Source organism: Prinia subflava, chromosome 3 (genome assembly GCF_021018805.1).
Source record: "Prinia subflava isolate CZ2003 ecotype Zambia chromosome 3, Cam_Psub_1.2, whole genome shotgun sequence".
In the NCBI taxonomy this organism is placed as follows: Eukaryota; Metazoa; Chordata; class Aves; order Passeriformes; family Cisticolidae; genus Prinia; species Prinia subflava.
In genome coordinates this window covers 30235625-30262675 of record NC_086249.1, presented here as the reverse complement: position 1 = coordinate 30262675, position 27051 = coordinate 30235625, and the positions used below count along the sequence as shown (strand labels likewise).

The following is a 27051-nucleotide window of genomic DNA, read 5'->3' as shown; positions in this document are numbered from 1 at the left end:
GGGTATAAGGTACAATGCACACACATTTATGACAGTTCTTTTTTCTGATTTTGGAGAATAACAATTGGATCTTTGAGCTCAAAATAAAATTCTTGCATCTCAATGACATAAATGACATGAGATGGGAGTAGGGACTTGTTTCATGTCAATGATATTTCATGTTTATTCGAAGAAGTTGTTGCTGCCTGCATTTTGTCATTTTTGGTTTTCTCATGTGCATACCACTTTGTGGCTATAGAAACAGCAAAGTAAACTACTCTGTTAGTCTGAAACCTATTATTCAGACCTTTTATTCTTTTTCTTTGTTTTTGTTTCCCCCATGATGTTACTTCTTTGCTTGTATCTCTGGTCTAAAACCTTGAAAGCTGGCACTAGAGGGGTTTTATTACTTCAGTGCAATACTATTTTAGGGAAGAGAGAGGAGGAAAGTTTTCTTCAATTATGCTTTAAATGTCCTGAATAGCCAAATCATATTTCTTGGCAAAATTTGCTTTCTCATCTGAGTCCATGAGCAAGCAAAGTCCCTTGCTCACAGTTAGTGGAAGTGGAGAGGGGAAGAACAGATGGGGTGTAGGAGACAGGGGGGCCAAAACTGTGCCACAATGCAGCATGCCAAGCAGCAATTTGGTCTTCCCCATGAACTACTAATTAGCAAACAATTAAAACAGCAATATTCACAGTGGTGTCAGTAATCTCACAGTTATGGGAATTATCCCATGATCTAGTAAGATTAAATGAGAAATTTGCTGCTAAATATTTTATCCTATTAGGAGAAATTACCTTTTTCAATAAATCTTTGAAGATTTTTTTTGTTTTTTTGCTTAGAGAGGACTGTAAATGTACACATCACTTTACAAAACATGCTGAGTGACTAATGCCTGCCTCAAAGAATTTGCAGTGGATTTAAAAGAGATATGAAAAACAACTGTTCACAAAATAGATGGAGTAATCTTAAAGACGAAGAAAAAAAATAGAAAAAATAAAAAGATAAGACAGATAGGTAAAGAAATTTGCTGATGATTTCTGGTAGAGTACCACCACTACTACTGTATAAAGCTTTGCTGAGGCAGAAGCAATCATGACTAACCTGGGAGCTGTGCTGCCCTGTGGGGTTCTGTGATGAGCATCTCAGATGCTAGCTCTGAGAGTGGCTAGCAGGTGCATGGGCACCTCCATGTATCTCATATCTTTTCCCTGTGCCCAGTCATGAAATAAGAGAGTAGAATATTCTGAAATGAAGGGCAGGCTCTAGACAGCACAGCTGAGCTGTGCCATGCCACTGGTTTCGATTCCTCAACCATTAATTGCAGCTCCAGAATTACTGGGGCAAAGATTTCCAACAGCCCTGCACTGATGACTGACTCTACACACAAACCTCTGTGGCTCCTGCCAGAAATTGCCTGTATGAATCTGGAAGCTCCAAGACTGTATTTTCTTTACAGCACCTGGATTTCCTGCTGTGGAAATAAGAACTTGGATCTATTTTGAACCTCTTTTAATGATGGCATGGAAGTTTATCTCTTCATGGCAAGAAGTGCAATATGCTCTAGAGTTTGCTACTCTGGAGCTGCTACACAGCAGCCCTGGGAAATTACCACTGCAGACACATTTTCATACTTCAGGCACTCTTATAAGAGGGACCAGGTTGAGGATTTAAATATTCTGGTAGCACTTTTGGTGGCAAGACTTTCTCTGATTCTGCAGGCCCAGAGTCCACTGGCATCCTGGAGCCAGATCTTTCTAACAATTCCTATCAACTTCTAATTGAACACTTGACTTGTTTATGTCTATCCAAGATCACTTATCCAAGAACTTGTCAGCATATCAAAGTACCATCCATTTGCACAGAAATTGAAAGATATAAGAAAAGTAGGATCTTGTCCAATGCCTTTTGAGTTAGGATAAATATTCTTTAAAATATCTATTAATTTTGGGTTATTTAGGATTCAGCTAATCACTTATAAATTAAATAGAAGTATATAGGTGTTGCTTTCAGTGAAAACTGATTTTTTAATGTTATATTTTACCCAACAATAGTTGTAGAAATCTAGGTTACAAAAAATTATCTTCATTTCTAACATGAAAGACTGCACATAAAATAAAACAGAAATTCTGTGCTTTTTTTTGCTGTTGTTGTCTGTAATACTTTATGCCAGATTTAGCTTTTGCGATGTTTAAATATTACATTTTTGATTCACTTTAAACTACCAGTGAAGGAAGGGGAGAAGAGGAATTACATCCCTGCCTTGATTTAGTCCTTCTGTATTTTAATACAAATGTTGAAATAGATACTAATCCAAACCAAACTCATTTATTCCATATGAAACACATCTACATGTGTAAATTAGTCAGCAACTTTGTGTTCTAATTGAATACACAGAGAAGCCTTCTGGGGCAGCATTACTTCTCTGCAGTACCTGTTTAGTGAAGCAAGGCAGCTTGCAGTGAGCATTCTGGAACTGGGTCTCTGTGCGAACCAAAACAGGAAATGATAGGATTTAATTAGAATTAAATGTTAATTACTCAATAATATTGAAGAAAAAAAATCATCTGTAGTACTTAAGCTTGTTAGTTATGAAAAAGTCATAAAGGAGGTCTACTTATTAAGAGATTTAATTAAGTAAACAGGTCTTCATGCCAAAGTCAGCTTTCCAATCTTATGCAACAACAGCCCAATGATTCTGCTGGGTGTACTTAGCTTGTTTGTTGTTCAGTTGCAAGTCTCTGTTCAGTAAAGAAGTCAAGAATGTGCCTAAGCACCAAAGAGATTTACTCTAATTCATTAAAACTCAAATTTAGGTCCATGATAAATACCCTGCCAAAGCAGGAGCTAAGTAGTGCAAGCAGTGTGATGGTTAACAGCTGTGGGTGCAATTCAGCCTTAATTTTAGGAAGTTGCTTGATTCATATGCAATTCAAATTAGTGAAACAACATACTATCTAACTAAGAAACTTAGATAGCTTCACTACTGTAGTGTCTGAGAACTTCATCCTCTGAAATATATCTCTTAGGGAGTAGCATTAATTCCATTGTAGAACTAAGAAACTGTAGAGATGAAGTAAAGGTAAATGCAAGTCTTGCTCATTTGGGAGAAGTCATACTTGAGTCTTACATGCCAGACATCCTTGTAGAGGATTTTGTAAGAATTAAGAGCTGAGAGTTTCACAAAAGCCATTATGTTAGTCAGCATGGGTGGCTAATGAAGGAATGACACTCACTGATTAAATATTGAAATCCGGTTTCTGAGAAGATAATGCCACCATAGCCTTGATACAGTCAATGAAATGGACTAAATTCTGTAGCCTTGAAGCAGTCAGAATATTTGACAGTGGCTGAGGGACTATCAGGGGAGGCTGGATTCAAACCAGGGAGCTTTGAATTCAAACAAGCGTAGGGATTTAAATTTCATTGAACTCCAGTGAGAATGTAATCATATGGTAAAGAAATGAGAAAGATACACCTGACTCCACTTTCTTTCAAAAACTCATATTTTTAAAGTGAGATCATACCAGGAATAGGGAAAGATTAGTATTTAATACAGAGAAACTACCAGCTTTATGGAGGTTTTCTGGGGTGCTGTGGGTGTCCGCCAAAACAGAGAAATTTGGGAATCTCATTGATAGAGGAAACACACACACAGAAGTTCCAGTCTTGGAAAACTAAAGAATTAGACAACAGCAGAGCTTTTTAAATGAAAAAAATTGTTAAAAATTGTATTTTATTAGTAACCTTGAATCCCTTTGTACAAATCTTCCAGTTTTTAGTTTGCTAGACAAATCTCTGGTTGTTTCCAAGGTAATCTACAGACATTAATCCATTGAAGAGGGTACCAAAATGAGGCAAAAGCTAAATGCTGAGTAATTCAGACTGCAATAAAAAAGTCAGCATAGAAATTTTAATACCCTCTCGGTTGTCAGGAATGAAGAGAGGGAGTGAAAATATTGATTTTTTGCTGAGAGGTCTGTTAAAAAGGGAGAGTATTACAATTTTAGTTTATATTTCGATACAAAAAAAAAGGGCCCCTCAGGGAGACTAAATGTGCGAAGACTATTAAATAATAAAACTGCTAGACAAGTAAATATTCCTCAGAGAGTTTCACGACACAAAACAGAAGTTGGATTTCACATTTCTTTCATCAGTAAGACTCTTCTGTTTCAGAAGTGTAAGCATAATGTCTCTGCTTAGTATATATTAGTGAAACAAAAATAAAGCAAGCAATACAAGAGTACCTGATTTTGAGTCTGAAGTTAAGCTAAACCATGTCAGATGCTCAATGTGGACAGTGCTACCTGCACGTTACAAGATTCTGCATCTGTGGCTTAATCAGAAAAAACTGGCTTAATACTGCCCTAATTTATATGAACAACAACTTCTCAGCCCTGCTTCTATTGTATTCAAGTTGACAGTCCTTATACCTGCTTATTTTGCCTGAATGGTTAAAATATGTCAAGGGAATAAACATTCTGTTGTTTCCTTTACAGTTATATCACAGTAGATAATAGACACATTTGGGGTACTTTACTTATTTTTACATACTTCTTTTCATAGTTCCATGAAACCAAGACTGAGTTTGCTTCAGCTTTTAGATAAATGAACGTGACAATTCACCTTGAATACTGGGGATGCTGAGGATGTGCATCAGTGTTGCCACTGGCACAGTGTGCAGGCTGCTCAGGCACTCAGGTTCCTCTTCAGAATAGTCTCTCACCCACAAACTGATTTCTTCTACAGAAGAAATCTTTCTAGACCTACCAGACTAGACTGTCTTACTCTAGTCCTGACATCCTGTCATGTTGGAGTTAATTTTCCAATAAGTTCCTTTTAATTTTCAAAACATACACTGCAATGCAGAGCTACTTGAAAATGTGTTCCAGTATGAAGGAAATAGGTTGTTTAAAATCTCAGCATCAAAGTTATTCTGTCACTTTTGCCTTATTACTTGCAGTCAAAATTATTGAAACACAGTGTTGACATCTGTTTTTCTTATCGGTGTGTTCTATGGATTTTTATGCTTTCTTCTACAGCAAGAATCTATAGATTCTTGTTCTTGCTTTTACTTGTTAAACAGCAGAAAATACTTTAAATATTGGGATAAATATTTGCTATGAATCTTTACCTCCTAGGAAATTATTAACACCATATGGGTTCTTTCATTTTCCCTATACTTACTCTTTATTTTTGTATTAGGAATATTCATACACACTCCAAATCAGTATAAATAATTTAAATGATATCATTATCATGAGTAATGACACTGGGGTAGAAAAAGGTATCTGGAAACCAATATCAGTGGAATTCTTATGATAACAAAGCAATTCCTTTGATGAAAGACTAAATATACCAAAAATATAAAATCCTGTTTATAAAATTCACATACAAATAGGAGTGGGTGAGTGATGCTTAATAATCTCTCTTGATCTTTACTTTCACATATTTAACTAAAAATTAAATTCCATATGCAAGATTAATTGAAAATAGCTTATCTAAGTGAATCTTTTAAATTTTCTGCTGGAAGAGAGCTTCCTATCAGAAGAAGATCTCAAACCTCCCCCAAAACATACCTACAAACACCCCTCACCTAAACTCCTACAGCTCTATAGAAATATTTTCTAGTCCTAGACTTCATTCATCTGAAGTCTTTAAGAATGAACACACGAAGGAGTTTGTGAAACAAGTACAAGTCTTATCCCAGGACTTGAATTAACAAAGAAATACTTAATAACAAATATTTGTGTGAATTTACATTAAGAATAATAAACTGCTATGAAGCTAGAATTAAAAAAAGTAGGGATGATGAAATATAATCAGGAGATCTCTCTGCCCTAGGATTAAACCAAAAAGCAGACAGACATATTGCTGAAAAAGAAAGAACTGCATCAAGAAACGAGTTTGAATAAAATGCTGAGGATGAAGAGAGAAAGTATATAATGAAACAGTAAGCAGAAAACCCCCTAAAAGTTCTGTGGATTCTAGTTTCCTCATAGGACCTGAATCAAATGTTTTAAGCCTCCATCTCATTCATAGCAGTGAAATGTTTACAGGAAGTCTGTGCTGCAGGAGTGCATCCATGCCTGTCTTGTGAGGGTACCACAGCTATCTCCAGAAGAAATGGTTGGATCTGGAAAATTCTGTGTGCTCATAGTGACTTCTAGTGATTATTTAACATTAACCTCCAGTGTCCAAAGGGTACTTGGGCCTATTAAACACTTCAGCTTTAGGGACTGACCCTTTTTATTCGGTATAGAATAAATAGAAAAATTCGCCTTTAGAATATTTCACAATGCATCTTATCTTCCAGTTTCTCTTCTCCCATTTCTAAAATGATGTTGTGAATGCTCCAATACCTTTGTTTGCAAGTGCTGTGGAGAGGAAAGTATACTCTTGCTCAGTGCCACATGCTCTTCAGGGTAAGCCATCAGTGCTCTAAACTATAAATTTATGGAATGTAAAATACTAAGTAAAGAATTTCTTACAGCAGATGGGGTAGTGTGGTAGAATCCAGTGTCTACACTTATGCTTATTCCGTCATAATAACAATAATAATTATTATTATTATGAAAACACTTTTCTGGTGCAGTTTTAATCTGAAAAGATATTTATCTTGTGCTACTCACTTCTCACATTTGCCACATCTGTCAGAATTATATTCACATTTCCTGACACTTTCCATCATTATGTAATGAAACCACTTTACTTTTAATGGGGATGTGAAGAAAAATTGCACAGGAAATTAATTTAATTAATTTAGTAGTTTTAGCACTAGAAACTAAATCAGATTTGAGACATGTAGATTCAGGGGTTGGTTTTGTATCATCATTGAACTATTTTAATAATTTGATAAGCAATTCAATTCAGCATATCAAAAGGGGGAAAAATGTATTAGTATATGCAGTGTAACATGGTCAGAACTTTCATTAAGTTCTGAAATATAGATGGTAAAGAATGAAACAGTATCTCTTTTTTTAAGTAAATATATTTATCACTACATAATATCACCACTTGGAAGTGTACTACAGGTAATACCAATATGTTTTCTGAATGAATCTGAGATACTAATCCCTGTGATTATCTGATGAATATGTCAATGTAAACTCTAAATATTCAGATGGATTAAAACAGTAAATAATTTAAAGATTTTACTCATATTTCACATGTACTTCTTTGTTAAAAAAATCAACATAAAATGTCGTAGGTAAGGTTTTATCAAATACTTCAAATTCTTTCTGCTTCTTATTCATCAAGAAATACTGGCAGAAGTGTACCTTTTACTTTATATGTTCTTTCATATATGAAATCAGGAAGAAATAAGAAACTGAGAAATATTCAAAGCATTTGTACTTCTATCATAGAAGTTCTTAATATCAAAATATAAATTTAAATTATGTCAATATTTTGTTCCTCTTTTGGTCATCTCCAATGATCTTTCATATGGTCCTTCTCCTATATACAGAAATAGATATTTCTGTATATCCATATTAGTACTGTATTTGAATCACTACACATGTAAAATGATATCAAAACACATTTACATATGTCATGTGTACACACACATTTATTTGCAAAAGGAGAAACACGAGCTACAGAAAAAGAGCAGGAAAGCCAGAATGTATTTACATTGTGTGATGAAAAATTCAATTATGCTAAAATGAGTTAAGTCTGAGTATTTGTAAGATGTTTCAATGTGTTTTAAAAATATTTTCATATGTTTTATTTTTTATAATTTTGTGTGACATAGATGTGGATTATAAAAAAAGCTTATGATGATAAGGCTACCAATTAATCCATAGTAGTGATCAAAATCAACATAGCAATTGACATGGCAGGGAAAACTATAGATAAAATAAGGAAAAATAGAATGTATTCAGTGTTTTGAAGGAACCATTTCTGAGACAGACCCCTCTACCTTGGTACTTAAACATGGCAATTGACACACTTTGTATGTAAATCATTCACCTTATACTACCTTTCTTCAAGACATTCCTTACCACGGGATGCAATGGGTCTCTTCCAGGACCTGTCACCTTCTGCAGGACCAGGAGATATGAAAGGCAGCCTAAGTCAACGGGACCTGCCTGTGAGCTCAAAATCTTGAGCTTGTATACTCGATGGTTTAGCTAAGATTCCATTGTGCATCTAAATGCACAAATGTTCTGATTCATGAGGAGCAGAAATTAGTAATCTCTTTTTTGCAAAAGCAGGTCCAGCAGTGGGAATATTGGACTAGAAATTAAAAGACATGGGTGTTTTTTCACATCTGCCACATCCACCAGTTTTCTCATAGTGGATTTAACCTGACAGATGTAGAAAGCCTTCCTCTAGCCTTGTACTACAGTTAATAAATGTGAATAGCCCATTTTAGTAATAAATTAATCTCATTCTAATATAGCACGTTAAATACATGGGGTTGAATCATGCCTTTCACATCTCTACAGTCAGTTTGTTTCTATCAAGAATTAAAATAGTATATAGTATTAATCATGGTGTTGCTGTCTATATTATATGTACAAAGAGCTAAGAGAATAATTCTAATTTGAGGTTTGTTTTCTCTTGTTTTTCTGTGAAATGGGATAGTAATATCCCCTTTCTGCTTTTCTTTGTCCATGCTAATTTGTCTATGCAAACTGCCATTTGACATTTATGGTAACAGCATCTCACAGAAGGCAAAACTAACATTGACTAATATCTCAAAAATTACTCCAAGTCAGGCCTGCTCAGTGTGCCACGTTATATAAGAGTAAAACATAAAATTACAAATAATTTAAACAATTTCATTTGCTATTTATTTTGCTCACTCTATATTTTGTTCACTATTTATTTTATGTATGACTATCAAATAATATGGCTTTTAATATAAAATATTTCAACATTTTCACGCACAGAAATACAATTTGTGTAAGTTATATTTAACAATATTAAGATCAGAGTTTTGTTTATATTGACATTAATAGTTGAGCATATGCCTATAACATTATTTTACATTATTTCATGCATTTATTTTGCATAAATTACACAGATAAAATTAGCATTACTTTAGTGATTAAGATACACTTTTTCTATGTCTATAATGCAAAATCTTGAATGAAAAATAAATATGATGAAATCTAATGCCAGTGGTCTCAAATCTTCATGAGGAATGGGGAAAGGGTAAGCCAGGAAGACATCCTAAAGTCTTCCCATAGAGGGATTTCTAACTTAAGAAGAAATAAAGCAGAGACTTACAAAATAGATGAAGGCATTCAAACATGGATGTAACTGATATAACTGATACATGTTCCACCTCGCTCAGGTTAATTTTTTAACAGTAACTGCCAGATACTGCTTTTAACATGTTGAGGAAACGTTCTGCATTATGGTATTATAAGTGTAAATAAAACCAGCTCATAAAAGTTGTTGTTTTGTATAAATTAAGGCAGTCTTAAGATCGTTTTTTCTGATTAAGCCACAAATGCACATTTTTTTCATGTGTGGATAACACTGTCCACACAGTACGTGTGACATGATTTAGCTTAACATCAGACTCCAAATCAGGTGCATTAGTATTGTTTGCTTTTTCCACTCATATATACAAGGCAGAGACAATATACTTGCACTTCTGAAACAGAAGAGCCTAACTGATGAAAGAAATGTGCAAATCCAGCTTCTGGAACTGTTTTGTGTAGTGAAATTCTCTGAGGAATATTTACTTGTCTAGTAGTTTTATTATTTAACAGCCTTGGCATACTGAGTCTTCCCAAGTGGCACTTGTATTTTGGTATGGAAATATAAACTAAAATTGTAATATTCTCCTTTTTTACTAGGCCTCTGAGCAAAATCAATATTTTCACTTCCTCTTTTTGTATTGTTATATGACTGTACAGTAAGAAACAAATCTAACTGGAAGGCAAGAGAACTGGATCCTCTCCAAAGAAATTCAGTGAGTCATGGGCAAAATTACTCAGTACTTTAAAGAGATACCTTATTACCTTTCATTCTCATTAGTATTTATCCTAAATAATTGGAACTTAGGTTTTCCAGGTGCAGGGAATATTTTTGATTCATTGTGAGTGTATTCTGATAGAAGAGGATCCTGACCTCCATTACTATGTCTCAGTGCTATGTCAGTATACGTAACACTGAAGGCAAAAAAAAAGAGACATCATTTGAATACTTTGCATCTATTAAGAAAAAGGTTTCAAAGCGTTTTCTGACTCCTACACTCCTGTTAAACAACCTCAGATTTCTCCAATTATCCTCATAAAGTTGTTCTTTTTGACTTTTTAATAGACACATTGGTACAAAAAATGCCAAGACTTCCTATGATGCAAAACATACAGTAAGCTTCCTATAAAATACAAAGAAATAAATATTTTTCTTTGTGAAATTCTTTGTCTTCATTTGTCTTTTAAGCTTTGTAACTTCTAAGAACTTCATCCTTGTCCCAGTCAATAAGTTGGTTAAGCTAAACTGCAGTCTTTTGCTGGGCCCAAATAAGAAAATCAAGTTTTGGTCAGTCACTTAAAGTTTCCCTCCTCCATCGCCATTGGTCTCTAAAGAAATGATCACTTCAGTAATTGAGATTGGATCTGGTTTACATCACTTGCTTTCTTCATTTATCCTTTAATGTAAAATCACAATCTCATCTCTGAAAATGAGTAATCACAATTGTTAAGTGGATAATATGCCACACATTAATCCTAAATCAGTATCTGATTTAATCTGTACCCATTTTTGTATATTTAGCAAAACCTCACAATAAAAGTCAACAACCACTCTAAGAAAAGCAGAGCTGTCTCACAGGTCTTAAATTGTACAAGATCTAAGTACAATTGAACACTTCCATATTGCTATAACTCTTTGATTTTTTTAAAAAAATTATAAAGTATGTTTACTTTTTTTCTCAAATTTAAAAAAAAATATTGAATAATTTTGAATTATCGATTGACGTAGTATAAGTGTTAGGGCAGAATGTTTGCTTATTTTATTTCAGCTGTATCTTTTGCCTTGTTTCCCTAACTCCCTACCTGCTGTGTTAGGATTGCTTTATTTGTCCAGTTCTCTTCCAGACTGGATTAGTGTGTTTGTAGGGTTTAAATTCATGGGATGGTTTAGTGAATATAACAAACCCTCTTTAGGTCACCATCAGCTCATTCATTTTTCTTTCTGCATTTAAAATCATGATTTAAAGCAACTGAAAGAGCTGCCTGTACTTCCTAGGGTCTTGAGTTCCTCCCTGTCTCTACAGCTTTGCTAATCCAGTCTGGATTATCCTGAACTACACTTCTTTCTTAGAGCTGCTTGACAGGTGCCTGTCTCTATCCTTCCCCAACTTAAAAATTCTTTCTATATCTAGAGGGAACATCTAAAATAGTTTTGACTTATCCATGTTACCTAAAGTTCCTGGTTGTTCACAGATCTTAAGATTTCTTCTTACAGTTCTTTAAGAAAGAAATTGCAACACTCTGAGAGGAAGACTGAGCAAATTTTGCTGCCCAAATGCAAAAAAGAAAAAAAAAAAGGCCCTGCTTTTCCTCTATTACTCTTCTCATGACCATCCTGCCTCCTTTTCCATATCAGAATCAATGTTCCCTTCTTGGATAATTGGACACCTTGGTGATTTTTTTACTGATCCTTTCCACAATTTCCTCATTCCTCTAAAACAATAAGCTTAAAAAACCAGCACATTTGCTTTCTAAGGCTTATTATTTGATGTCTTATTGGTTTTCTTATGGCTCTAAGTCAGGTAGCTTTAGTCTGCCTTTTTAGAGTTACTGAATTATGCTAAGTAACAACTCAAATCAATATGAAGATGGTAGGAGTTATGGATCATTGGCAACTTAGAGCATCAAAGTGAAAGTAGTCAAAAATAATGGTTTGGGAAGCAATAAAGTGTGCACTGTACTGTAATAATAATTTTTTTTGCATGTGCAAAAACATAGTTGCTGTGCAGGTACTGTCTGTTGGGAAGATCCCAACCTCTGGTCCATAAGAACACTCCTAAAAGCGCTGTCCTGAGCATACCCCGAGACAGTGGGAGTGACTTCAGCTCTTGTAACCAAAGGGGAGATAAAGAGCTCCTCTTCCTAAAATAAATAGCTCCTATCTTAAAATAATTGTCAAAGAACAGCAGTCTCTCTCTCTTCTACAACCAGACGACTGCTGTACTTTTGTTGCATACATTTTAGATGAGTAATATTTTTAATGAAGCTCTTATATTTATCTTTTAATGCAAGATAAATATATATGCAAGCAATTTGATAATTCCATCTGGTGTATTTTATCATATTTTAATACTAACATGATGTTTTATATTTCCAACTGGGTTCTTCCACAAGCAAAAGAGAGGTGCTTGTTATATGGAAGAAAATTAGCATAAACAAAACCTTTGAATCCTTCAGAATTTATATTATTAAAATGAATATTTTGCTTGAAATTAATTAATCTACTTATTCTTCATTGCATGATTAAACATACCTGCATAAAAGATTATTTTCTTTTTTACTTTTTAGAGGTACACATCTTTTTTCTCTTCAATGGAGTTCCAGCTTCATAAGCTTGATTGAAGATAGTGTAAAGATTCCTCTTAAAAAAAGAGAATTTCAGAAAAAATCTAAAGCCAAACCATTATTTAATTCTATTATAAATATTTTTAAAAACTCAAATCTCAGCAATTAAATCCATAGTTTTGCTTCTTGCTTATTTGGAACAACTAAGTTTTCATGTCATTGAATGCAGTAAAAGTATGTTTATTTATACTTTAAGTAGCTATGTAAAAACTAAACTTTATTAATTGCATTTTCTTCATTAATACTGTGTATTTCAACAAAATGCACATTATTGATAAAGAGAAGTTCAAAGAAACGGAATACTTATTTTACTTTTTACATTTAAGTAAAATACAGACTACTGAGATAGAAATGGGAGTAGGGTTTTTTTTGTTATTGCTTTCTCTCCTATCACATTTTTAAGGAACAGATACCCAAGATAATTATTTCTCATGCTCTGAATTTTGTTATTCTTACTTCCAAAAAAAATTCCAAGCTTAAATTTTAGCCAAAACCCTGGAGGGTTCAATTCTTTCAATGCAGATGCATCTTGGGAGACTCAAATTACTTCAATTTGGATTGTGAGCATTTTATGTCTACCACTGTCATCTAGCTAGGAAGGAACAAAACCTTAAAGATAAGACCTACTGAATTTAGTGTTGATCCCAAATCATAGCCAAGTAAGAAACAAAAGAATATGCTAAACTGTTATCCTGTGGAAATTTCCCCTCAAGTCAGTGAGACATAAATGCTGCAATTTAGAATTGTACTAAAATATCTTGTTAAACGAAGGTTATATATACGTAGAGTTTTTTTAGTGTGTTAAAAATGTTAATATGTTACCAGCAATACAAACTTACAACCATCCTGATGTAATTAACAGAGAAAAATGTCTACTACCATCTTAAGTTTTGAAATGTTCTATGATATGCTTGCAAGTATTGAAGTGAATTATGTATAGTTTGTCTTTGGAGAGTGCTGGAGCTGACCAAGGGCAATTTAAGCATACATTAATATACTCTAAATTATCCTTGAACTCTAACTGCAACACTTTTAAGAATGCTTTTAGAATTTCATTAGCAGTAAACAGGCAGGAGCTGTAGCAAGAGAGAAAACCTGATTAATTTTACTGAATGTATGAGGAGTTAGCTTCCATTTGCAACTGACTGTGGTACAGAAAATGACCTCTCAAAATCCTGCTTTGTCCTTTCAGTTTCACACACAGCCCCAAGAAATATTCAGCCAATCCAAAGATGTAAACTAGGTAAATGAACTGCTAGCTCAAAACATGATAAAAGTTTGGGCATTAAAGCCCAAAGTGAGCACAATGATGTCAAAGCCAGCCATGTAATGTTTGCACAATACATTACACTTATATGAACACCCAAAGTACTTGAAATTAGTTTGTGTTGTTAAAACATATCTGGAATATGAGGAATGTATACTGAAATAAGTAATTGTACATATTTTCCCTTTTACCTAAATAGTTAATATAAATATCACCATCTACTGGCAGAACAAAATAGGTAGCAATGTTCACAAGCTTGTAGAATCAATAAAGGTAAATACAGAAATTGATTCCAGTTTACACAGCTCTTAAAAATCTGCAGAAATACTGTTGACTTCATGGTGCCTGATAACAGCCACATTATTTTTCCCAGGTTGTTATGTAGAGTTAGAGGTGGCTTCCTGAGCAGCTTCACACACTTCTCTAAAATTGCCCCATGTGATAAAGATTCCCATCTTCAATAAAGAATGATCCTAATTTGAATTTGAATATAACTGTATACTCACTGTGCTCTCTGATCCATATGAAAAGAACTTCATTTTATTGTTGTCGTTCGTATTTATAGTGACAGTGTTTGCAAAGAGTTCCTCATATAAGTGTGAACTTCTATTATTTTCTGGTTTGGGTTTTTTTTTTTCTGATTAGTAAGTATATCTCTAATTTTCATTTTGAAATATTCCTGAGAAAGGATTTCTCTTATTTCTCAAAAGTGATGCTGGTTGTCATTTTAATGGAAATAGAAGTAAAATGTTAAAAGAGAGATAGCCTAGGTTTTTATTTGCTTTTTTGTATGAGTCCTTAATATGCTCTTTTGTGAGTTCAGTCTTTTTGAGTAATCCTGAAGGCTAAGGTTTTAGTAATTTTGATAAAAGCTTAGAGTTTCTTGTTCTCAATTGCCTTTAGGAAGTGAAGCTTTAAGTAAAACATTAAATGGTACAAGGCTTGTCATCAAGTTTTAGAGTTTGCAAGACTCAGATTGCAGGAATCAAATCTTGACCTTATTTGAGCTGAGACAAGTAAAACAGTTCTACATAGAAAGATATTGAGAGAAAAAAAAAATCAGAATATTTGCACAGTTTGGATAACAGGAGATGAGAAAGAAACAAATGAAAAAGTAAAATTGAGAACCTAGCAACAAAGGAATGGAAATACTGTTTGTAGAAAATAGAGATAACAGAGTAGGTTTTACAGGGAAGATCAATAACCTAGGAGATATAAAAATGTCCTTTCCAGAAGAAAAAAAAAAGAGAACCAGGGAGGGTAATCTCATGAAAGTCAGCTAAGAGCAGAACACTGAGGTGAAAGTACTTATGGGCCCAGAAAGGCTGGGAAGTAAAAATAAGAGGATTATAAATTTGGCTAGAATTTACAGGTCTTTGAAGATATGAGCAAGATTCTTATAAACAGAGGAAACAGTTGAGAAGGTATATTTGAAAACATGTAGGAGAAAGACAATGCTGCAGCTTGTTGAGGCATTACTATAGACTGGGGTCTTCCAACTGTTTTAATATCCTAAACAGGTTGCTACATCACAGAAGCCGTCCTAGTAAAGAGTAGGAGTCGGTGTTGCTGACTATAGCACCTGACACCACACTGCTCATCAGGCAGATCTACTGGAAGATGGATCTATCTCTGTTTTATACAGACCTAAACATGAAGGAAATTGGAGATGGATTTTTCAAGGACAGTAACACAAGCAGCAGTTGTTTGCACTGTTCCATGGCCTGTAGGTAAGGAGTGAGCTGAAAGTAAAAGCCTTTGGAAATATATATAAAAACATTTCAAGAGCTCAGAAAGGATGAGAGACTTAAAAAATGAAAGGTTGTTTTCATTTTTTTTCTATATGCCATTAATCAACCTTAAATTGCAGGGCCACTTTTCCACAAAACCTTGCCTTTAATGCTTTCAAACACAGAGTGCACAGCCTATATTCAGGGAAGATAATAAGCAGAGTGAAATGCCTGTGGCTTGGAATTTGCCTTAAGATGATGTCTTAAGGCCTTGGTACAGAGTAGATTTTTGCAGCTCTAAGACCTCACTTATTTTTCTACAGTGTTGGATATACACTGTTCTCATCTACCCCCTCAACCCCCACTCCTCATGTCATTCTTTTGGTAACCATCTCTATTTTTTCTCCCTTAGCCAGAGAATTATTTTGCAACAACATCAGAATTTGCAACAGATTCTTCCTGACAACTACATTAGTACTAAATGACCCAAGACCAGGCTGTTTTGACCAACTCACCACTAGTCTTTTTGGCAAGGTTTTCAGCAAATTATTTCACAACACTCAATAAAAACATACAAAAGTAACTACCTTGTCTAGAAAGCAAAACAAAACAAACCTCACATTTTATTTTTACAAACAAATCAACTGTTCTATATTGCACAAAACTTTGAAAATTATCACCTTTCTATCAATTAGCCACTAATGCCATCTTGCCATCTTGGTGGTTTTTTGGGGGAGGAGTTGTTTGTTTGTTGTTTTGGTTTGGTTTGTTTGTTTGTTTTGTTTTGTTTTTCAAAACTATCATTCTGGAATTATTTTACTCATTTTCCACAGGGAGAAACCCAGGCACAGAAGGGAGAGGTTCAAACTTGACTTTTGTCTTGGCAGTAGGTTTGGACACAGCTTGCTTAAGCTGTTTGGCTATTAGGAATTGATCCAACACAAGATAGTTAAGACATTTAGATGTCTGACTTTATAGGTCAGTGATACAGCCAAGGATGTAGCAGACTGACACCACAGAATTCTGCTACAGAGAGTGGAGACAAACAGGCATTTTTAGAGTTCAATTCATCTGAATTGGTTTAGATTTCTAAGTCACAATTAGATGAATGGTGTCTCACAGGTGACTGTTTCTCTTCCCTGACTATAAAAAGTCACCATGCTATCTAGCTTAGAGAAATACATCCATATTAAGGAAGCATGTTTCAAGTTAGGTGAGATTAATCTCACACATGGAGGTTAAAGATTAGCTTTTAAAGTATATAAGTGGTTTAGAATGTAGTCAGGGATCATAGCCTGATTTTCTAATGTATTTAGATGCCTTGGCACTTTTGAAAACCTCACTTGTTGTCTATCTGCAATCTTTTGTACTTAAATATTTCTACCAAGTTTTCCCATAGAAATTTCCCATGTAAATATTCTCACAGAAAGGTCAAATGAAGTTCTTCATCCTTAAAACCAAAGTAAAGGGAAACAAATCCTACTCCACATGCAAAGGAAATGTGTGAGTCCAAAGAGCTGCTCTTCCATTCCTGGCCATATCACAAGATGCTCAACATCTTTTAGGACCAAAGGGTTGTCCAAAAACTAAAAGCTTTGGATTTCTTTCTGATTACAATCCTCTAAAACAAAGAAATGTGCTCCCTGAGATTTTTTTCTTTTTTGTGCCTACAATTTTCCAATCCTAAAACTAACCATAACAGTTCTCCAAAATCTGTGAGAAGTAGGACAAATACTATGTGTTTCATGTGATAACATACTTGCATTTGCTGACAGAGCATAGAAATGAAAATAAATTTTAAAAAATCTATTTTAGTTGAGAAATAAATACTTTGTTTATTCTCAACAACCTGTTTCAGATGATAAAAAATTGCCTTGCAAGCCCATATCAATACTTGTTTGAATAGCAGCACATTCATGACATATAATCAGCCCCAAACATGTTTTTGTAGCAATTAAAATACCTTTGGAAGGATGTGGGGGGCCTTGTTTATTTGTTTGCTTGTTTGTTTTGTTTTTAAGACTGAAATGTCTTTTAGTTTTACCAGGAAAATATCCATCACCACTAATTCTCCAGTATGACTGAAAGATATCTCATTTCCCTAGCACATCTGGAAAAAATGCAGACAGATGAATCAAGTCAAACCTTTCACTTTTCCTGATGCTGGGTTCTCTGGAAGCTCCTTAAATGCTGTAGACTTTGAGACTCCTTTACCATTATTAATCAACCAGCATGATGATTGGAAGACACAGAAAGGGCTGCTCTAGATGTTGCTATCGATTCTAACACACAGCCATCATCACTCCTCATAACACAGTGCCATGTTAAATACATTTTGTACTACGTAAAGTTTAGGATAAAATTGTAAATGTGACACTGCTCTGCTCATTCTCCTAGCTGCTGTAACAGTAAATTCACTATACAGGGTGTAATGGGAAATATTAGTAATGCCCAAACATTGAATGATTGATGTTACTGTCAGCTGTGTGTCATTAATACTCTTATTAAGTGCTGTGAGAGGTTGGTTGAATGGACATTAATGGCCTTCAAAGATGCAGATTTTTAAAAAATGGCTGCTTGTACACTATTTTTTCAACAGCAAACATATCTATGCATTGGAAAAACTGTAGATTATCTGCAAGGGAGAGTACCAGTTATCAAAAGTAACAACACCACTGTTAGATTGGGGGCTTTGACATGACATTTTCTGTGTTTTTAATGGGAATGACATCTACAAAACTTGTGATAGGACACCCCATAAATTCTTAAAATAAGATTTTCAACACTTGACACCATTTTCTAGAAAAGCTTGGCTATTTCTGACATATTCGCACAACACTTATGGATGTGCAGGTTATGACTTACACAGTATTAAAAGGCTCCTCTGTTAGAATAAAGAGTTTGATGATTAATTACCAGTAGTCACCTGCTGTATTACTATCTGGATGAGAACATTAACATGGCGATAATCACTGCAGTCTTCTGAATAAAATAACCATAAAATGCATGAAATCAGACATGCACAGAGTGAATCAGCAGTGGAAATGTATGTGTATTGGCTCTGTGAGGTATATAATCAAGGGATGATCCACACAGAGACACCAACTCAGCAGAGCATGAAAGATGGAAGACAGAAGAAGCCAAATGTGCACAGAGCTAAGAATGACTAAGGAGATAAAACCTGCAGAGACAGAAAGCCAAATTGTACCATTCCCATAAATGTGTAACCACCTGTCAATTGAGTTTTGTCTGCAGAGATTGTTTCAAAGACTTAAAAAAAATCAAATAAAAATGGTCAAAATGAGTTAATGTGTTAATTGCTGTGGGAATAGAGGCTAAGGCTACAGTAATTGCAGAGAAAGATGAGAAGCAAACTTTGTAGCTACAAGAATTCTATGCAATCTTTTTCTTTTTTTCCAAGTTGCCTAATAACTGAATACTGAAATCTGGCCCTTAGGCTACAGAAAGTGGTTCTCTTGGCTGATACATTTCTCTCCAGTAGAGACAAACTATTGCAAACTATTTAAAATTTGCCCTTTGTTCTGCACTGCTACATTCTCAGCCACATTTTGTGCATAGGACAAAAGCAGCAAGCAATCACATCCACTCTGTTGAAATGTGAGTTCATATTTTGAGCAAGTCCCGTGCTGCAACTGCTACCTTGTTAATGGATATTTTGAATCTTACTTTCAAATTTTGTATGGAGGGCACTTACAGTATTGTTAAAAATAGGTTTTTTTAAAAAGCAATTTTTAGATTTGGTGTGCAGGATATAAGGAAAAAATCTCACTGAACAGGGATCTAAATAGCAAGAGTTGAATTCAGTCTTGACAGCAAATCTATGCTGAACGCTCAGGAAAACAGGTCTTGTTCAGATTCTGATGTCCAGATCCCCAGTTACTTACACAGGTTTGAGTTTTCAGCAAAGTTTAATTGATATTTGATTGAATTCTTGAGAGGTTTGCATCTCCTAAGAAAACAGAATTCATTCATGAAGTGCTCAGGTACATAAGTTTTAAACCTAGCCGTCTTCAGCAGAACAGTCCACTGATAACTGGATTTGCATTCATATGTAAAATTAGGAAAATGCTGAAATGATTCATATAAGAATTATACTACAAGGTACTAATTGAAAACATGAAAAGTAATTATGAATTTGTGGATAATTCTTGTACAACTGTGTTCTTGATTTCCAAGACGTCTAGTGCAAAACCCCTTTAAATCAGTGAGATATCACTGAGGCAAGTATTTAGTTAAAATTATGCATTCATCATTGTACTCAAAGATATCTTTGCAATTTAGACATTTGTCTGCCAACAGATGTCTGTATATTGACCTACATTCAATCTTTTCTTAGCAGAACTCATCAAGTCTGTCAATCCTTAGAGCATACACATACCTATATACGTAAATTTATATATGTGTATGTCTGTTTTATCACATCAACACAATATAACATAAACATAGCCCAAGCATGCATCCATATGGGCCATCCCACCATCCTCTGTCTCCATAACGAAATATAAGTTTCAGAAGCCAAAATATTTCTAAGTCACTGAAAGGTGAAAGCTAAATCCTTCTTTAGCAGAGGCAGGGGACAGTCATTCCCACTCTCAATGCAGACACTAAAGCAGAAAACATAGTATTTTACAGAAATTAATCAAGCTAGATATGAACAGAAGGATCTAGGAAAGTTTCCTACAGGTAAGGTTAAAAACTGACTAAGACTCAGATTTGCATTGTCTTTAGCCATTTTGTTAAGGAAATTAAAAAACAAAACAAACCAAAACAAAACGAAAAAAAAAACCTGTTTGGGAGGCCGAAGATGGAGACAGAAGAGGAAAAAGTAGGCAGAGCAGATGCTCTCACTACTTTTATCCATGATTTCTTACAATGAACAAAGCATTTGCTTTCAGAAAAGGATGGGGTTTGGTTTTCTTTGATATCTCCCCCAATATTTATAATTTTTTTGCTTCAGATTCAGGTGTGATGAGCAGAAAAGGTGGGGATTTTCTGAATAAACTTGTCTTCACAAGAAAAAAATATTTTTTCTCACCAAAATAAGACATTCAAGTAATCAGCCCCTCTGCTGATAGAGCTTGTATCTCTGAAGTCCCTGAAGATCTGTTAATCTCCCAACAGAATGTTCTCATTCTTCTGAGGTTATTCTGTATTAAAGGTCAAAAACTGTGCAACATGATGGGTGAGAGCTGACCCTGAGTTCCAGTACAACCTTAAAAGCATGTGCTACATGGAATGTTAGACCAATTGTATGAGCAGTGTTTAAAAGAAGAAATTATGAAATTAGTGCAAGCCATGAAATTTAAGTGATTGGCAATTCAGACGTAAATAAGGTTGAGAAGGGGAAAGAAAATGGATTAAAAACACTTCATCAAGAGAGAGTTCAAAAGCTCAAAAGACTCGCTGTCTCAAAAGTTATCCTTCAAAAAGTACCAAATAATATTTAGGCTAACACTCACATATCAGATTAGAAGAATCATAGTATTAGCATAAATGTGCATTTATCTATCCCAGAATTCCCATTTTGCAAAAAGTTAAGCCTAAATGCTGACTTACAGACGTAGTTACGTTTCTGTTTTATGTCAGTTCCTTGAACCCAGAGAGTGGGACACTAACATCACAGCAACAGAAAAAAACAGAATTTGTGTTCTACTGCTATTCAGGCATTTATATTTTTTTATGGACAGATATTAACAGGAAGATAGTGCTCCTGTCCAAAGTTGGAGTTCTGGATGTGAAATATTTCAGCTTGCATAGTCAGTCATAGGGCTGAAAGCTGGTACTTTGTTACCTTCCACAGGCTATTGATTGTGCTCTCTTATGGACTGTCTTCTAACTAATTAATATATTTATCTAACTGATTTGCAAGCTTTTATTTCATTCCTTAGATAGAAGCACATAAATAGTTCTGTCACAATAAATTGGACTTAACACAAACCTAGAATTAAACATGAAGTGTTCACAGAATCAAAATACAATAATTTTCCTTTGACATGAGTTTGTGTGAAAAAAGAAGGCAGAGTATCTAAATTTTAATCAGAATGCTTGACCCAAAAAATGGTTGATATTTTGGTGATCTACAGACAACCCAATAGAGAACACAAACTGTAATTTTTAATTATTTTGAGACTTACTCATCTGTTTGCAAGTAGCATGGTACTAATAAAAATTCTAGTTACAGTGATAAATTATTATGCAGAACTTATTTTTCAGTCTTATAAGAATGCATTGGGGAAACTTACACGCCCAAACATCTTGGAGGAAATGTATTTAGTGCTTTGAGAAGTAATTAAGAATACATATTTTCTCATATGCTTTTAATTAAAACATCTTAACATTTTTTATAAATCTTTAGGGGAGGAAGAGAACTAATAAAAATGGTGATAAACTTTTTTTTTTTTTTTTTTTTTTTTTTTTTTTTTTTTTTTTTTAATAGGATAAAGCTTTCAGAGCAAGTAAAAATCTCAAAGCTGAATTCCAGCTCAGTATGGAAACCTGTCATGGAAGGAAAATTCTAAAAATGGTATTTTCAGAGCTGTGAAAAAATGTAGGTCAATATGAGCTGCAGCTCTTTTTTGTTTCCCAGATTAAATCATGGAGGTAGATTATTGATTCATTTGTTTTACCATGAACAGTGCTTCTTGGATTTTTCTATTACAGGGAAAATATGAAGTTAGTTAATTTCTATCAAAAAAGCTAGATCTGTGAGCAAATACACATTTTTCTAGCAATTCGGACTGCCAGTTTTAGCAAAGCAAAGAAAGGAAGCAGCAAACTAACGTTCTGCCTAATGCACAACTGTAGCAAAGAAAGGAACATGTACAAATATATATGCTTATATTTGGGTGGGTGCAAATTCAGAGATGTGGCTTTTACATAGCCAGCCTGATGCACTTCAGTGGAGCATAACTTTCTCTTCCTAAAGTCCAAGAGGCTTTAAAAGTTTCCTAAAGCAGGCAGCCAAAATCATTAATCTCCTTAGAAAAATTTGGCAAACCACTGAATTCATATTGACACAAGAACTAGGAGGTAGCAGACTCAATTAACAAAACCATTTCTCTCCTCTGATGGCTTTCCTCTTTCTCTCTGAAATCACCAGGGTAACACTGACTTTATTGCAATCACAGAGAAAGAGTTAATGTTCCAGGATGGGAACAAACAGGTATTGATAAAACAGGTACTGTGTCAAGCCTGAATCCAAACGTAGAGTCATCCTGCTTTCCATGTTCGGGTGAGCTGCAGTCCTGCTCCCATCCTCACACTGGTGGTCCAAAGCTAACCAAGGCCAGCCCTGGCTGCAGCACTCAGTGCTCTCAGACCCAGCAGTGAGAGGAGAAGAGGTTAATGTCCTCACTTGCTCATAGCCATCCCTTTGCTGGAGTAGGAGAGGGTCACTAAAAGAAGGAAGGTCTTACAAGGGAGTGTGATCCCAATTATCTGTGATGAGGCCGAGTGGTCTCACCTCTTTCTGTGCCTTCAAGGTACAGCAGACAGCTTGATTATTAATGGTTTTGTTAATTACCTTATGGAGAAAGAAATCAATGATTCTGATGTACCTGTTCTTCATCAGATATTACAAAGGCTTACACCAAGATTCTCCCAAATAAAGGTATTTTCTAACTTTACACATTATCAGGAATGACTGGGCAAGACATACAATTTGGTTTCCATAGACACATCCAGGACAGTTTTTTCACTCACAGCTGATTCTCACACCTATTTACTGACAAACTGTGCTCTGCAAATAATCTCAGCAGGACAAGTAAGCTCCTATTTACTCAGCAAAAGCAAGGACATCTGTATTTGACCATTTTCATTCCTTCACATCACCAGTTTTATGGTCTATCACCTTCACAGCATTTTGCTTTCACACTATACCTCACTATCTCAAACAAAACTTGAAAAAATACTTAAACCCTGGGACTCAATAAGGTTTCTATCCTATTTGACACATCATTAAATCAGGTAGACTGTTCTCTAATGGGTGTTTTTCTCAAGACTTTTTTTCACAAGTTCCTTGTCTTCAGCTCTTAAGCCCACCTAATGACTGAAGCATTTTTAGCCATACTTTGTACACTGTATCTTTCTGAGTCAAATAATTGTATGAGAAAATAAATGAAATTAATGGAACAAAAACTTGCTGAAAAGAAAATTATTGAAAAGTATTGAAAAGTTAATTGAAACCTCTTCTTTTTTTTTTCTTTTTTTTTTTTTTTTTCCTATAAAGAAACCTCATATGCATGTTTCTCCTAACTCACTTTGATAGCCCTGAAACTTTTCCCTGGTTATTCTTTGTTTGTCTGTTACTTTAGTTTACAAAAGCATCCCTGCAAATACTGGGGGATTAAATGCTGATTAAAATGTAGGGCCACTGAAGACTGGGTTTAGTTTGATTCACTGCCTTTCCCCTGTCTAAATCTATATAAACCAGAAGAGTAGCACTCCGTGTGAGACAACTCTGCCATGCTTAGCTTATCTAAGAGTGATTATGTTTTTCAAACACAAGGGCTTTACAAAGGTTTAGCAAACTGAAAGAGAACTGCTCATTATTATTAAGCTAGATATGGATTTTCTGGGTTGGTAATGGGTTTTCCCCTCTCCCTAGCAGGATCTGGAGAACACAGAGTACTGCTAGTGGGCAACCCAGTTGTGACCTCCACGTCTTCTCTGTTTACTGGTAATGTAAAGCATCACTCTGGCCCTACACAAATTAACAGATGTAAATTAACTGCCAGAGAGTTTATTTCAAATGGATCAAGTATGTCATATTTTATTGAATAAAAATAATTAAAAATCAAGATAAAGGTGATAGAATTCAAAGTTAGGTAGTGTTGTACTCTCATTGCAATCTATGTATAATCAAACTCTCTTAACCTACATCTCTGACATATAGAAACCAATACTCATAATTACAATATTCAAATAAGACTTAGAGCTCTGTTGAAATTTCTTGTGTGGTTTTTTTAGACATCTTCCAACGCTTTCAAAAGGAAACCTGAATTTCACAAGCTACTTGGATGTAGCTTGTTCCCATTTTGTCTTAAAGCTTCATCTCCATATTCTTTTGACTGGGAAATGAAAGATTTTCAGCACCTCATAAAATTAAGCAATCATTTCAGCATGGATATAATACCAAATATTAGATAATCAATTAGGAAAATATATCCTTATCTCTTTTTGTGTAATGGTGTCTGTATGTTATGGATGTAAGGTATTTGTGAGCATCTGTATGTAATCAGCTTTTCCACCTGCAAAGTGGGGATAATTATTCTTTCTTCACGAGTATCATGAGGTTCAGCTTAATAATTTCTGGCAATTGGTGTGAGATGCTCTTAATGAATAACTACATATTGTAAGTGGTAAGGTTAATTATCTCACTATGACAGAAATCAATCACTGTTAAATCCTTTCTATCTGGATAATGACATAATCTTAAATTTTTTGATTTGGCTAAACTAGTTAGTGTTACCATATGTTGGGAATCCATGAGACTACAGCATGACTCACAGAATGTCCCTGTGCAGACTCCAAAGGACTGAAAGGGTCTATAAAACAAAATATGTCTAGTTTTAATCTTTTTTTTTTCATTATGCTGCCATTTAAATCAATAATGTTACTCTAGAAGGCCATTTATTATCCTATTTCATAGAATAAGCCCATGGCTCTCCTCACGAAGTGCTGTTGTGATGTTGAGTAATTAATGAAATGCTATCTTAAAATACCAAAAAAAAGTGATTTATAACCACAAACTTTATGCTTGATTACAATACTATTTTTTTCCAATAAAATGACTGGGATTCAGAATTTATCAATTTTTTCTTTGAGTCCATTAAGCATCACATTTGTCAGTGATTTTTAAGTAGACACATAAGGATGGATACTTAAGTCAGTATGTGAGGAAGACTAGCAAACAAAGACTGATTTGTGAGGCCAAAAACTTATATAACTGAATGCTTACATCTTTCCTACACAGGCAATATACAGGCAGTTGTTTTTTATTCAAAATTCAATTTACTTATTCTACCACTCTCTGTTAATAACGAGAAACATGCAACAGTATTGAGTGGTGTTCATGGACAGCTGGATAAGCAAGCCTCCTCCAAGAGTGGAACACATCCTTTCATGGGAAATTCAAGCTTTCACATCATTACTGGAGTTTTAGACCATATGCTGCCGAGCTCAAAGGTAACCAGGCTGAGCTTTCTGTGTCAAACTCATTATCTCTCAAAACAAATGTAGTCTCATGCTTTCTGACAACAGGAGATGAAAGTCTCAGCTTTCAGTCAAAGTCTGGTTTGTTCATAATTAGGACCCATAACAGTGAAGAACATTGTCCTTTTTAAAAAAAAAATCAACTTTTTTTCCTATTATAGCAAGGATCTTTTCTCTCTCATTCTTGACATTTTATTGCCAGCAGTTACACGTGTACAGCAGTTTTATAGGAAGGAGAAATGTCACTGGAAGGTGGTTCCTTTTATCTGATTTGCCAGTATGTAGTTGAATTTCTCCCTGCATTTTCTCAGCATAAAATAGTTAGTTACAAATTAGTGAAAAATTTAGGTTTGCACTGTTAATTGAATGTTTTTATAGGGAAATACAATGACCTAGGAAACGGAGAAGGATTGCTCATTTCCAAAACCAGGCATTTCTTCCTCCTCAACTCTCCTATTGCTTTCTACTCTATAATTTGTTTTCCTTGTTTATTGCCTCTGATCCTCCCTACCTTTCTTTGTATTAGTTTTCTCTCTTGCTTTATTAATTGCACTATATTAACTTCACAGCTAAGGTCAGTCCCATCCCAATAGGCCAGGGACAAGCCTAACTCTGCCAACAGCATTCCCCATAGGAACCATAAGCTGTGAAGTTTGTGTACAGAACTGAACAGCCAAATATTTCTTCCTGATAAACTCACGACTTTTTTCTTAATATAGTTGTCCTAATTCAGACTGCCATCCTTAACAGTGTAAGTCATCATTAATCACAGAAATAGGAATTTCCTCATGCTGTGACTAAGTGGGCAAGCACAATCTTCTCAGGATTTTGTCAGATAATTTTACTGTTTTGATAGCCCAAAACTTTATAGAGCACTTTAAACTGTATTAAAAAATGATTTAATGAGACATAATCTTCTAAGTATCTAAGCCATCAAAGAAAGCAAGTCTTAGGAGCCTAAGCAGTTCAGTACTATAAGAGCTGAATGATACATAACTAACTTCATATTCTGAGTCACACCATTCCTTCACAGGAAGCTTGGAACGGAGAATTGAGTTTGACCCTCACAGACTCAGTCAAGGACCTAAAGCTACTTTTTGGACATCTTCTAAATAAACATTTCTTTAATCCAGTCCAGACCATGTCCAGCATTTGCCAAGATCCTCAAGTTCATTCATAAGCAAATTCTGTGCTAAACATTTATGGGGCAACTCCTTATGCTTAGCAGAGTCTGTGCAATTCAGTGTCACAAGAGATTATAAAACATGTTGGCTTTTT

At 34.7% G+C, this 27051-nt stretch overlaps 1 protein-coding gene across 6 annotated transcripts in view; it reads right to left on the bottom strand.

Annotated features, from left to right (window-relative positions):
- The window catches only part of CNTN5 (contactin 5), a 605427-nt gene that overhangs the window by 516780 nt on the left and 61596 nt on the right, over window positions 1-27051 (bottom strand). The window lies entirely within an intron of this gene.